We start from the raw sequence: 15,403 nt of genomic DNA, 5'->3' as shown, positions 1-15,403 counted from the left end.
CATGAGGCAACAGCAATATATTAACAAGCTACAAGTCAATGCACTTGAAATACAGTGTGATATTTGTAAAAAGTGCCTGAGCAATGGAGAGATGAAGTCTGAGGCTGACATAAAATGTAACATGCACATTCGAGGAACTAATGCTTATTCTTTCCTGAGGTACTCTAAAGTTATGCCTAGTGCACATTATATCACAGATTCTACAAGCAGTCACTGCTGAAAAGAACTAAATGCTGATAACATACCTGCCATTCTTTCTTAGGCATGCTGACATCTTTTTACAATAAAAAAGGTTATAAGTCCAAAAAGATTACTAAAGAGTTAAATCCTTTCTAAGTCCTTCCTAAGTTATGGAGAGGATTAAAATATATTTTTCCTCATATCTTTTCATACCAGTTAAGAGCCACTGAAAACTGTTTGATTTCACTTATATAATCTGCCACATATAGAGTTTGCACAAGGGAGAGAGTTTGGCTTAATGGCTAAAGCCAAGGTACAGTGTTTGATTCTGACCTCACATTATTGGCTAGGATTAAAATAGCCCTTCAGGGCAGTTAGCCTACTATTCACCTCTGAATCTATGAACTCTTCAGTCCAGATATACTACTACATGTATAAAGGAAAAATAGCTTGCAAATGTAAGCATGGAAACACTCTGGGGGGAGGGTGTCTGTTCCACCGAGGTAGAGGGATAAAGCCCTTACTACACTACATATTACCCATATTTGCTAAGCAGCTTTATCATATGTTAAATCTGGTGCATGTGAGAACAGAAGAGGTTTAACCTGACTGTCTCTGCTCTGTGAAAGGAGGAGGGTGTGTGTGGGGGTTGACAGCATGCAGTGATAGCAAAACCATGCACTTTGGTACAGATGTATGTCCAAAGCAGCCAGCTCAGGGGACACAGCACTGTACAGGTTGTGATAGGTCCCCTGCAGTACCACTACATGACCTGTGTGATATCAGCCCAATATGTTAGAGGGTGTAGGGCTTAATGAAAAAACTCTGGCTTGAACTGCATGAATAACACTGAGGGTGACCTGTTTGTATGTGAAGGTGACTGTGTGGTGTGTGTGTGTGTGTGTGTGTGTGTGTGTGTGTGTGTGTGTGTGTGTGTGTGTGTGTGTGTGTGTGTGTGTGTGTGTGTGTGTGTGCGTGTGTGTGTCTGTGTGTGTCAAGAGAGACAGAGAGAGAGATAGACTAGGTAACTCATGATTCCTTCACTGTTCCATGACCACTGATTGTTTGGGGAGGGGCTTCTAGGTTCATAGGTTCATAGGTAGGTACTAGGCTATCTGCCTGAAGGCATTTATAAGCCTAGCCGGAATATGTTGGCTTTCGCCACCCCCTTTTGCCTCTCCCAGCAAAATAAATAAAATAGGTAATAATTAAAAAAATCTCTCTTATTCAGTCTGACTATATTTGCCCAAGTTTCCCTTGTTGACTTTTGTTTTTGTGTTGTCAAATTCAACAAACTGTCACTCACCCAATTCCTGTTTGCTTTTGCAATATAGATCCAAATCTATGATTTGTCATAGTTTCTTCATATACTAAAGGTTTCCACAGATACTGTATATTGAATGTTTAATGCAATCTCATAATGTTTTTGAGTGCAAGAACTTACTGGGCTAAATAAGAAACTCAAACTCAGTATCATAATGGAAATTACCAAACACTTCTCAGCTTTTATTCCATCATAGACTGCTGGTTTGAAGCATAAAACAAGTGAAGTTCTTTATGCGTTTCTAGGGATTCTGAGTGGAAAGGTTTGCAATGTCAAATAATCACCAGGTAGCATACTTACTTTTGGAGCTGGAAGATCAGAAGGCTGTGGGTTCTATTCCCTCTCCAGCTAACTGAATTGAATTGCTGACAGAGCAGTGCATCATTAGGGGAGGTGCTGTATTCTTGAATGTGTCGTTCTTCGCATGAGACATTAAGTTGAGGTCCTATCTGCTTGAGGTGGCGGTAGCGCAGATGGATGTAAAAGATCCCACAGCATCTACTGAAAAGAAAAGGGGACATTTCCCAATGCCTTGTCCAAATTCCCCCTTATGGTATGAACACCAACTCTGGTCTCACCTAAAAAGAGGCCACTAGCCTAGTGGAGCTTACCTGATCAAATTATTAATGAAATACTGCATCTGTAGTACTGATCAATAAGTCCAGAAAAAAAAACAAGAAGGGATATGTTATGACAATAAATAAACTCAATTCATTTATGTGTTTTGTTAGTGGCACCACAGAAAAAATGTCTAGAAGAGCTGAGTTTTACAAAGGATGCTAAAATGTGTAAATGGGTAGAAAATGAAAGAGGAAATAAAGAAATTGCAATAGAATCACAGTAAATTTATTTTATTTTATTTATTTGCAGTTGGTTAATCAGGATAGTCCATTGAGCATAGAATAACCCATTTTCAATGGAGTCCTGGGGAGAAAAGCTCCAAAAACAAACAATAATTACAGACAAAATTACAAACAATGTTACAATAGAAGTTTTCTTTTTGTCATAGTAAGTACTAAAGTACTAGTAAAAATTGCCTTTAAACATATAATCTCTAAAGAAAAAATGACAGTGAAAGTTTAGGTTATACAAATTACAGATACAATATCTTAATTAACAGAGACAATATCCGAGGTAAAAAGTATTAACATTGTAAATCAAGAGGAGTTATTTACACATGGATCGGAACTTGTTAAAACCATGTATGGAGTTGAAGAAGACTAAGATGAAAGATTAAGATGGGTGGGAGCAGGAGCAATCATACTGAGAAATTAGGTATGAGTGGAGTGAGTTTTTAAAGGAAGAGAGGTTTGTAGTGGTACAGATGGATGGAGGTAGGGAGTTCCATTGGCGTGCGAGAGCGAAGGACAGAAGATTTTTGCCTGAGGGATGGGTAGGTTTATGCAGTTATACTAGGTTCTGATTGTTAGATCTTAATAGTTATTCAGGGAGGTGCATTTTGAAGGTAGAGGATAGGGAAGGACAGAGGGAGGGGGAGAAGATAAGTTTGTGGGCATGAGTGAGTTGAATAAAGGAGAGATAATTTGGCAACTCTAACCAATTTAATTGATGAAGCACTAGACAGTGATGGGTAGAGGACTTTTGGCTTGTGGCAAACTTTGCAAATTTGTAATAGCAAGAGGAGAGTTTTGTCTTAAGAGAGGACTGAAGGTTTGTAAGAAGTGCAGCCCCATTGAGAAGAGAAGGGATAAGATACGTGGTTGAGAGAATAAACTTAGTAGATGGATTAAGGTAGCAATTGTTGTGGTAGAGCATGCCAAGTTTTTGATGTTTTTTTTTTTTATATTTATTTGTAGGCGAGAAGTGAATTTGAGTTGGTCATCAATGATGACTCCTAGGAATTTAGCCTCAGATACTAATTCTAGAGATGTATTGTTATGGCTTTTAATGGAAAATGAATTTTTGTCAATGATGGTTGTTTTTGTAGGGGTAAATAACATTAGTTTGGTTTTTGAGGCATTGAATGCTAGGTGATTATCTAACATCCAGTGTTCAGTGGTAGAGAAAGCTTCTTGTGTGAGCTTTATTAGTGTGGGGATGGAGGTGGCAAAACAGATAATGTCTGAATCGTCGGCATATTGGATACGTTTTGCATTAGGGATTGAGTGATGGAAATCATTTATAAATATATTGAAGAGGAGGGGACCCAGTATGGAACCCTGGGGGACTCCTGTGGGGGTGTCAAGGAAGGAGGAGATGGCTGTTTTCCATTTGACTGCTTGGTGTCTATTTGAGAGATAACTATCAAACCATTTGAGGGTGGACAGGGATAGGTTTAGTTTAGAGAGTTTAGCTTGGAGGAAGTTCTGAGATATATCGAAGGCCTTAGAGAGGTTGAGTAGGAGGGTGGAATCTATGCAGCCAGAGTCACGGGCTTTATTAACAATTTCTAAGAAGGAAAGAAGGGCAGTGGTGGTACTATAGCCAGGTCTAAATCCATGCTGTGTTGGAGTAAGTAAATGATTATCGGTAAGGTAGGGAAGTAGATGAAGATGGATTACATTTTTCAGGGAGTTTAGAGATGGATAGGATGGCAATAGGGTGGAAGTTTGTAACGTCATTATTGTTACCCCCTTTGTGCAGAGGTATAATAAAGGCCTTTTTCCATAGTTGGGGTATATGACCCTTTTGGATAGAATGGTTGATTAGTATGGTGATGGATAAGGCAACAGCTTCAGCAGCTATAGTTAGAAAGTGTGAGGGTATGTTATCTGGGGCATTAGAGCATGAGTTTAGTTTTTGAAGGAGGTTTTCATGGAAGATATGGGTATGGGTTTTATGGAGAAAGGAGGGGGTTGGGAGGTGGAGGTATTGGGGAGTAATGGTGAGAGTGAGGCCAGGGAAGGAGGGGTGGAGGTAGGGGGTGTAGTATTGGGAGACAAGGATGAGGTTAGTTTGGAAATTGAGTTGAAAAAAAGAGTTAAATTGTGTGGCTAGATCTATGTCTAGAGCATCAGGATCTGGACATGGGTTTTCTTTTTTGCCAGGGTTAAGGAGAGTGGAGATACCATTCCATAATTTCTGTGGATTTGTTTTATGATTATTTTGTAACGAGATGAAATAAGTTTCACGGTCTGTTGTAACAAGCTTTTTAACTTTATTGCAAAGTGATTTATACTCATAGAGAGTGGGGGGAGTTTTATTTTTTTGGTGGCATGACCAGGCCTTATCTCTAAGCCACATGGCAGCCAGTGTATTTTTGGTTAGCCAAGGGACTGTTTTGCTTTTTATTCTTTTGGTTTTTGGGGTTATAGCTGTCTAAAAGGTTTAGCAAAGTTGAGTTGAAGTAGGTGACAGCATTTTCTAGGGGTAGAGTTCTTAGAGGGCTCCAGTTTATTGATTTTAGAAAGTTAGAAAAGGTAGTGGGACTGAAATATTTTAGGTTGCGAGTAGAGATTTAGTTATGTGATAACTGTGGGGGAGAAGTAAGGCAACGAGCAAAAGTGGGAAGGTGATTGAGTGAGTCAGGGAGTGTGCCACTGTCAGAGAAATAATGGGAGTGAGAGACTAAGATCCAGTCTAGGATACTACCACTGGAGTAATCTTTGGAGGGTCTGGTTATAGAGTTGATAAGTTGTGAGAAATTATGCAGGTTGATATTTAGGGAGTTAGAGAGGGACTAGATAGAGGACCAGTTAATATTCATGTCACCCAGGATTATTGTTTCATTACTAATATTAGTGGAAAGCCAAGACAGGATATCTTCAAGTACTGAGATATTGTCTCCTGGTGGAATGTATAGTGAGGCTATACATATATGCTTGTGTCTATTTACTTGAAGTAGGGCCAGAATTAGTTTAGTGTTGGTGAATTGGGGGATAGGTTTAGTGTAGGGGGTAACAGATAGGGAGGATGAATAAAGTAGAGCTACTCCTCCAGCCTTTTTGTGGGTTCTGTCCTTTCTGATAATGGAATAGTTGGGTGGGGCTATTTCTGAGTCCTTTATATGAGGTTTTAACCAAGTTTCAGAAATAGACAAGATATCTGGTTAGTTATGGAGAAGCCAAGCATGTAGGTTGGGTATTTTATTTGCTATGCTTTAGGCATTTAGAGGTGAAAATGGTGGATTTGCAAATAGAGTAGTGGGTATGGGGGCCAGGATTTAGAATGATAGTGATTAGGAGTTGAAAAATGCTGGAGAGGTACTTGAATTGCTTATTGTTGGAGTTAAGTGGTAATAGGTTTCTAAGGGTTTGGTTGGCTAGGGATGGGGTAGAGTGCTTATGTGGAGTAATGAGTTTGTAGGGAAATAGTAGATAGTTATGGATATGGTATAGATTGGGGATGTTAGAATGGGTGAATGTGAGTGTAGTATGGGAACTATGCTTGTAATGTGATAAGATGGGGAGTGGTGAGAGATAAAAGGCTGTGAAAGATAGTAGATGTAGAATAGGGTTAGAAGAAGTAGCATGTGGGTTAAGAAGGATGTAGGTGTTGATAACATGATGGAAATAGAGATAAGAAGTGGATTAATGTGGTGTTTAGTTGGTTAAGGATCAAGTTAGGTTTATCAATGAGGGAGGAGACTAGTGGGAGCTAGGGGGTGGGTATAAGAGTGTGGGAGTGTAATTGGTAATGGGTGTTTTGATGAGGTGGTAGTGTATTGAATAATGATGAAGGGGGTGTGGCCTGAAGAGTATAAGTGTAGAGGTGCTGGGGCGTGTGGGAAATGGGGGCAGGGTAGGGGAGCAGAGTGAGCCCGTAGGGCGAACGGAGTGGGAAGAGCCAAGACAGGAGGTAGCCTACCAGGAACAAACAGTGGAATTGGATGTAAGTAAGTAAACAAGTCAGCACAGGTAAGGGAAAGCTGGGATACAATCGTATCTGGGGTAAATGTGGACTGTAACCCATGCAAAGAGTGAGCTAAAAAGTGGAGCTAAATATGAGAAGTAACTGAATGCACTGCAAACTAATGATCACAAAGCTAGCATCTCTGGAATTATTAGAGGGAATAAAATAATGGTTGCCACCAAATATAAAAAGACTTAAGCTTATTGAATTTAATGCTAAAACTAGCAGGGCAATAACACAGAATAAAACTCAGTATTAACATTTATTTATTGTCTGTTTGTTAAACAGGTAAACAGACTGACCCAAGGAGCCTTTTTCAAACACAGCATGGGCCATAAGCATTAATAAAAAAACAATTTTCAATAGATATATCAATACATATATTTATATTTAAGCTATCTTTATTTATATTTTTCATTTATATTAGTCATATAGTACAAGAACATTGGACTGGAAAATGTTATGGTGCAGTGGTTAAATTAGAATAATTTGAAAAGAAGAATTTAACATTGTCATTTCAGAATGTGAACTTGTTTGTTTGTGCAGCATGTGATACATTACCGACTCAGAATGCAGTTTAAAATGCAAAAAAGCTAAAAAAAAAAAAAAAAAAAAAAAGAAGCAATAATAGTTCCCATCCATTCTTGTTCAGTTTAATTTTACTGAAGTAGATAAGGAACTCACAAAATGAAGGAGGTAGTGATTCCAGCATATCAGTCATTCTACATGCCATACTCGCAGGTGTGAAGTTTCACTGTTAAACAAATCTACACAAGGTGACCAGAGCCCAAAGAAAGGCTTTAGAGCTGATCGATGTCTCAGTAGCTTCAATGTGAACCAAAGGAATGTGGGTCTGCAGAGTAGCGGCATCACAGGCCTCAGCCAAAATAAACTTAAAAGCCTGGGCTGCAAAAGCACCAGACCAGATTCAGTATTGCCAAACCTAGGAAACTTCTGGGGTAACTTGGACTGTCCTGGTTTCTCGTCATTTCTCCTGATGTCGCTTTTATGAGTAGAGACTCCCAGGGGTCTTGGCCAATGTCTTAGTTGTGTCAGTCTAGCAGTAAGCCTTCCTATTGGCTGCGTACCCCTGGAGAAACTTCAGTCTCCTAATTGTTGTTGGGGTGTACCTAGCAAAATCAGAATGGCCATCCATGTTGTGTTACAGGCTTAGACAGAATAAATGGCAAATGGGATAACATTTATGTGATCTCTTTTTACCATAATCTAAACAACTGATTTATTTTCTGTTTATTTCAGTATCATGTTCACACAATGACAACCCTATTGCTAAAAGAATGCAAAAATAGAAAAAAGGGACCTCTGTGGGGTACTTAGGTCCACAGGTTCATAGGAGGTTACTAGGCTATTGACCAGAGGATCATTTTTAAGCTGAGATGCGATTTGCCCTCATCTATGGCTCTGGTCACATTTATGAAGAAGTCTACTAGGTTTAACAGGCATGATCAACCCATTAAAAAGTTGAACTGAGTTGGATCAAGGGTTTGGAGGTCACCTATATCTTTATTTATGAGGTCCATGATACGTTCAATGGCCTTGCAGGTAAGGCTAATCAGACTTATGGCTCTATAATTTCCTGGGTCTGTTGCTAAGCCACCCTTGTGGAGGGGGATAGCTGTCATTGTTTTCCATTCAGCTGGGACAAATCCTTTACTCAGGCTGTGGTTAAATAGGGTGCTTAAGGGGGTTGCCAATTCCTGTTTTTGTTTGTTTAGAATATAGCCTAGGATGCCATCAGGACCCACAGAGGATGTGTTTTTTTTTTGCCTTAGACAGAGCTTTGCTGACCTGCTCTTTAGATATACAGGGCGGGGGGGGGGGGGGAGTTGAAGGTATGGTTTGTGATATGTTTGGAGGGGATAAAGGGGAGAAAGTTTCACTAAACCTGTTCGCTAGTAGGTTAGCAATTTCTCCAGGATCAGAGTGTGTCATATCATTTGTCTCTAGTTCAGCACACGTCTGGGTCCTACCTTTTAGACAATGGATGTAGCTGAAGAAAGCTTTATGGTTATCCTTAGCTGTGTTTGCAAAAGTGTTCTTGAAGTTGCCCTTAGATGATTTTATAAGTTGTCTTATTTGTTTATTTAGACTTAGGAGGGTGCTTTTCCAGTGCTGGCACCTCCCACTGGTACTCTTAGACAACAACTTCTTATGCTTGTTGTATAGTTTATTTATGTGAGATGCCCACCAGGGTGGCTTGTTTTTTCTTGAGACTCTTACTTTAGTCCTATCTGTTACAGCCAAGTCTATATATTTGTACAAGTGTTGGTACAGGGCATCCGAGTATACTTTAGTATAGTTGCCAAGGCCATCTGTGGGGACTGCAGCTTGGAAATCATTTATGCCAACCCCTAGGAGCGTATAGTTGGCTTTGGTGAAATTTTTTAATCTGATTTCACCTCTGATGGGTTCTTGAGTTAGTGCTACTTCAAAAGTGACTGACTTATGATCAGATTTTTCTAACGAGGGTCCTACACTTACGGTAGAGCAACAGTCTCTCATGTTGGTGAGAACCAGGTCAAGTATATTTGAGCCCCTTGTAGGATTTTTGTGGATGGAGCAGTGGTGCAGCGGTAGCATTGTCACCTCACAGCAAGAGGTTCTCCGGTTCGATTCTCGGCTGGAGTGCCTTCTATGCAGAGTCGGTATGTCCTCCCTACGTTCATGTGGGTTTCTTCTGGGTACTCCAGTTTCCTCCCATGTTCAAAGACATGCATCTGGAACATTTTCCCCCAGGCCTTTGCTGGAAATCTGCTTTGTTCCAAGTCAGACTTTCCCAGTTAACAAATGTTAATAAATAAATAAATTTGTTACAGGGCATTTGAGTTAACAAAGTCAAGAACTTTTGTGCAAGTAAGTTGGGGCTTGTATAGGTTTCCCAGCTGATGGTAGGATAGTTAAAATCCCCCATGACAAGAGTGTTAGATTGTATTTTGATTGGCTCAAGTAAAGCCAAATAAGCCTCATGAGCATCTTGGTTAATGCAGGGGGACCTGTAACTAGCATTGACTTAAAGGGCGGGTCTTACCTATGATAATCTGAACTTTGAGTAGCTCCATAGAGTTATCTTGTCTAACCAGTCTGGAGGGGTATTTATCTTTAATGTAGATAGATACTCCAACACCTTTAGTTCTCACACAATTTTGTGGTCTGAATGTGTGGAAGGCATTGTGGCCTTGCAAGGTCAGGGTACTCTCTGTGTCCTTGAACCAGGTTTCTGTGACTGCACAAACGTCTATATTATCCAAGGAAACGAATGCTTCCAGAGAGTGCAGCTTTTGGTTTAAACTCCTAGCATTTAGCAGTATAACCTTTATTTTGTTTGTGCTGGATATTTTCATGTCGGAAGTTTTGTTTTTGAGATCTTGCCTAAAAAAGGCACTATGGGGGAGGCAAGTGCCTTAGCCAGAATCTGAAAGCCCAGACGTGCCAGGTGCAGACCATCTCTGGCAAAGCAGTGAGGTCCATCAACCATGTCATCCTAAGCTGACAGAAACTGGATGCCCCTTGAATGACACCACAAACTAAGACAATTATTAAAGTCAATCATTTTTTTGTTTATATTGTGGCATCATTCTAGGTGAGGGTAAAATGCTGCTCAATGCTAGGGCCATACCTGCCTGGGACACATATTCAGAGAGCTCAATCATGTCTCTCTTCATATAGTCCAGTGAGGTACTCCTCAAGTCATTCACACCAACATGAACTATGACTGAGTCATAACGGTACTTGTTGAGTGACTTGAGTGCATGTGTGATCTGACAAATCCTGGCACCAGACAGACAGCTGCCCATGACTTTCTCCTTATCCGACCTGGTGAGCAGGACGTCAGTGTGTCTCACTATAGATCCTCCAATAACAAGAAAATTAGGTTTGGGTGTGTTGCATCTTAAGGGCCTAGATAGTGAAACACTGGTGTTGTTATGTGTCTTTCTCTAGAAACAGACTGAACCACTGGACTAACAACACTTGCACAGCATGTCTCTGTATTGAACACTGTGGCAAAAAAAATCTAAGGATGGTATTGGCTCATGCACCTCTTATAGCACAGATGTCATGATGTCCAGGTGGAAGTAGCCAGCCAAGGTCATTGGGGGAAGATACAGCTCTGGAAACAGCTGGCCATTGGACTACCTGTAAGCAGGATATCCATTAATGAGGACTGCAATAGTGTATAGCACAATGAACATTAGTGGTACTGGGGTACCAAATGAATTTCATTGTGAAAATAAAAATGAGAAACAGTGAAGCATCTTCTTAAGCAGAAAAAATAAGATACAGGTTGATGGATAACTGCTACATGTGTACCTTGTGGAAATAAACAATGTGCTGAACGATATAGTCCAGTGAGGTACTTTTCAAGTCGTCCACACCAACATGAACTATGACTGAGTCATAACGGTACTTGTTCAGTGACTTGAGTGCATGTGTGATCTGACAAATCCTGGCACCGGACATACAGCTGCCAGTGACCTTCTCCTTATCCAACCTGGTAAGTAGGACTAAGAATCCGACTATGTAATGAATATGGTCTGGTGTAAGCCTTAGGAGATTAGTGTAAAACAATGTCTCGTGTATGCTTTAGCAAACACTTTTTGTGAATTGAACTTCTGGCCAAAACAACAGAACTTTGAATGACACAGCCTGATCAAACAAGATGGGTGGTAATGAAATCTTTAAAAGGGTTCCTCCCTTTTCCACCCAAGGTAGATGAACCTTGAAGCTGATTATATTAGATATGGGTACAAGGGGTACAGCCATCTGTTTGGGGAATGAAGACGGGAATTTTTTTTGTCTTTTAAATTTGGTTATCTGATTTTAGCTAACTATTGTAAATTACCTCCTGAATTTTGACCAAATAACTAACTTAGAACCCTACTTTTTAAGAACTAGCAATAAAAGTGGTACAGCTGAACAAAGTTACATGGTTTCAAATTAAAGCAAGTTAAAGAGCACAAGAGGCAGGTAGGGAAGAAGCTAAAAATAAGCACTGGACTGCACTATATAAAGAATAGATTAAATCTTGGAAGGTCAACTAGGTCAAATTGTCTTATTCTGTTAAGCAGTGTTATGTTTTGTGTGCATTTCCACTATTACTTTTCACACCCCTCCCTCGATTTCTTTACTCCCACTTCCTGGGAGTGTGCCAATTAGGACAGTGGATGGACGCTAATCTCTAATCCCTTTATAAAAGAGGCAGGAAAGTAGCTAGCCAGGTAAGGCCTCCCTGCACCTGCCCATTGCTGCCTTGACAAATCCATTCTTTTTATCCTAGTAGTTAAAACTCCACAATGCTGATTGTTTTGAAGCTCATATTTGTAAAATCTATTCAGTTTGGGGGATCTCAGTCAGTAGGGTGCTGGTTTTCTAAAAATCTGAAGCTGGATATTTCATAGCCAAAATGTATTTTTGCTATTTACGTTCAAAAATATTTTGCAACAACAGGTGTTGCTTGTTATAAGAACAAGCTCTAAGGCTCCTCGATTTACATGTCTATGCGTTTATTTGCACTGTTGTCTCTGACTAGTTCACTCAGATATACATCTATCTGAACTTCAATAAAGACTATACAACAAGTCAATAAATGTATTTTTAACAAAGGTGGGTTTTAGGACCTTAATACCTTAACTAAAAGTTAGCAATATTTGTATGTTCCATAGTGAGAAACTTCAGTGACAAAGCAGTAAGATGTATTCTAATGTAAAAAAAATAGCTGCCAGATATCTGTGGGTGAAAAATATGCTTGCTTGATTTTATAGAGGGATACTGTTCTTCCTTTATGTTATTCAGAAGAAAACTTGACCTAATTACTTTTTTGAATCATAAAATCTACAAGTAAACCATGATTGTTACAAAACACCTGCCTTTTTATTTTAAGACTGCAATAATGTCAGTGAAATACATTTAACTTATTTTGCTCTTCCAACAGATTATTAATAAAGTACTTACACACACATCATAACTGTAGCTAAGTAAGTCACTGAGCTAATGCAGCAAGCTGCAAGAAAAATACTTTGTCTTGGCCCTTTAAATACTCTGTATACCTTGTGACTCTGAATAGGTGGAATAGGAAAAATAGTCACATCAGAGCCCGTGGGAGACAACCAAAAGAATATGCTTAAATCTATTAGGTCCTACCTAGATAACAAAGCCTGAAGAAAAGGAAATGCAGTGGTGTGTGTGTGTGTGTGTGTGTGTGTGTGTGTGTGTGTGTGTGTGTGTGTGTGTGTGTGTGTGTGTGTGTGTGTGCGTGTGTGCGTGTGTGCGTGTGTGTGTGTGTGCGTGTGTGCGTGTGTGTGTGTGTGTGTGTGTGTGTGTGTGCATATTCAATACGAACAGTTTGTTAGACATATGTGCATGTGGATTTTGTTTCTAAACAGCATTTTGTCTGTTTAATCTCAAAACATCTGAAGTTAACAAAGAGAAAAATAAGAAGTTTGTGTACACATCTCCAAAAATACTGAATGTTATGAAATGTGATATTTCTTTATTCAGTCAGCGAAACACTATAATTACACTACTCATTACAGTTACAATACTAATTATAACCACATTGCCTAATAGTATACATGATACAAATACAGATTTTCCAGCAGATTATACATTAAACAGACGAACATATAATGCATATATGATAAAACTGCAATAATACAAGCAATACTAATGAAATGTACATAAGGATTTTTGTTTCCATTTGGGAAAACAGTAATAGGTATGGTTAAGACATTTAGAAAAAGCAGAAATACATCTGATAGTAATTACAGTATTGTTGAAAAAATAATATAGTCTTAATAATCATAAGATCATAGTATCATAGGAGATTACTAAGCTAACTGCCCTAGGGCCCTTACAAGCCTAGCCAAGTTCAATCCTAGTTCACTACAGTGTCTGTATCGAGCAGACACTAAAACCAGCACCTACTGCCCCTGTGGATCTATATTAGAACACCGAACATTCAAAATGTCGAGTGTTCTAATATCGAACCCTAGCAATCGAAAATACAAAACATCGAACATTCGGAACAGCAAATTGTTTCCTAGGGAAAAAATTTGCTGTTCCAAAACACATACACACAACACAAGCACAACAAACAAACAAACAGCAACCACACACATACACCTAAACTCATACACCTAGCCCTACACTTAACTATACATACACCACTAACTATCCACTTACCTTAACCCAAACCCTAAACCTAAGGTCCGTCACTATCGCACAGTCACCTCACCCGCGCCCTAACCCTAACTCACCTACCCCACCATAACCCTCATGTCCACACAATCACACACTTACCTGACCGTGCCCTAACCCTAACTCACCTAACCCGCCCTAACCCACACGTCCACACAATCGCACACTTACCTGAACCCGACCTGTAACTTTCCACCAGAGCACTGAAAATACCGAAGCAACAGAAATGAACAACGAATTCTTTCCATAGGAAAGAATTCAGTTTTCTGTTTCTTTGATATTTTCAGCGTTTGCTGAAAATGGGTCGATATTAGAACACTCGACATTTCAAATGTTCGGTGTTCTAATATAGACCCTGCCCCTGTCCAGGAGGGACACAGGTGTAACCCCAGGGTGAATTTCCAGTTTCCCATCCAGTCGTCCAAATTATGCTTAAACAGGGTCAACAAGGGGCTTTGTTTAACATGAATTAGAAGATTGTTCCAAAGGTAAGGTAACCTCTGAGAATCAAATCTGTCCCTCCAGCAAGTTGTGTCGATGTGACATACCAGGTTAAGGTCCTTTGAGTGAGTGAGCCGTGTGCCATTTGACTTATGAATATGCAGCATTTCAATTAAAGTGGGGTCAAGGATCGCCCTATATGCAAGGCACAGGTTGCCTCTGAGCAGTCTGTATGGCACAGAGTAAAGTGACAGTGATTTCAGTCTGTCACATATGGCAGATGCTGAAGACCCTGAATTTTCTTAGTAAGGAAACTTTGTGGTCTCCCCAATTGCTGCAGGTGCCTGGTAAGGTACATACAATAGGTGTCGGTTCCATCAGTTGGGGAGGGGCTATGAAACTATTTATGCCATCTCGTAAGGGGTTGTAGTTGGCCTTGGAGAGGTTTTTTAGTATAGTTGTCTGGGGGGTCTGGTGTTATAGTTACTTCTAGCGAGATTGATTTGTGGTCAGATCTCACAGGAAGGACCACACACTGGGGTCAGTCCCCCATGTTGCTGGGTACCAGATCCAGGATGTTTGAGCCCCTTGTGGGTGTGTCAACCAGCTAGTCCAGGGCATTACAGTTTACGAAGACCAAGAACCTTTGGGCAAGTGAGTTAGACCATGAATAATTTACTCAGTCGATGGATGGGTAATTAAAGTTGCTCAAAACCAGGGTGTTCAGTTGGATCTTGATTGACTCATGTAGATCCAGGGAGACTGAGTGGATGTCCTGATTCATGGAGTGGGTCTAAAAGGACTCAAAGAAGTCAACCAAGCTGAGCAGGAATGATCTACCCTTCATAAAACTAAACTGTATAGGATCCAGTGTTTGGAGACTCCCTATATCCTTGTTTATTAGGTCCATGATGATGCATTCCATAGCTTTGCATATCAGACTCATCAGGCTAATGGAGTGATAGTCCCAGGGTCTGTAGTCGCTCCTCCTTTGTGGAGAGGGATGACTGTATCAGTGCACCATTCGGTAGGGACAAAGCCTGAGGTGAGGCTGTGATTGAACAGGGCACTCAGGTGAGGTGACAGTTCACTCTGTAATTCACGTAGAATACAGCCAGGGATATTGTCAAGTCCCATAGAAGCTGTATTCTTGGCCTTGGATAGTGCTGTTTTAACCTGTGCAGCAGTAATACTGGGTGCCTGGCAATCTACTGGTATTGTTATTGGTCCTTGGGGGGGGGGGGGGGTAAAGTTGACACTGAATCTGTCGGTCAGTATATTGGCAATATCTGTTGGCTTAGTATAGGAGGTACCATTGTGCAGTAACTGAGCAAATCTGGGCATTGCCATGGAGATTCTTTACATAACTATAGAAGGCCTTGTGATTGTCTTTACTATCTGCTGCAGTTCTGTTTTCATAGCTAACTTTAG

General features: G+C 40.2%; 1 protein-coding gene across 1 annotated transcript in view; it reads right to left on the bottom strand.

The window, feature by feature from the left end:
- ATP6V1B1 (ATPase H+ transporting V1 subunit B1) overlaps window positions 1-15,403 on the bottom strand; it is a 1,526,458-nt gene that overhangs the window by 1,170,966 nt on the left and 340,089 nt on the right. The window lies entirely within an intron of this gene.

This window comes from Protopterus annectens, chromosome 2.part2 (genome assembly GCF_019279795.1).
Source record: "Protopterus annectens isolate FY-2018-M chromosome 2.part2, PAN1.0, whole genome shotgun sequence".
Classification (NCBI taxonomy): Eukaryota; Metazoa; Chordata; order Ceratodontiformes; family Protopteridae; genus Protopterus; species Protopterus annectens.
This window is presented reverse-complemented; position numbering and strand designations above follow the sequence as displayed.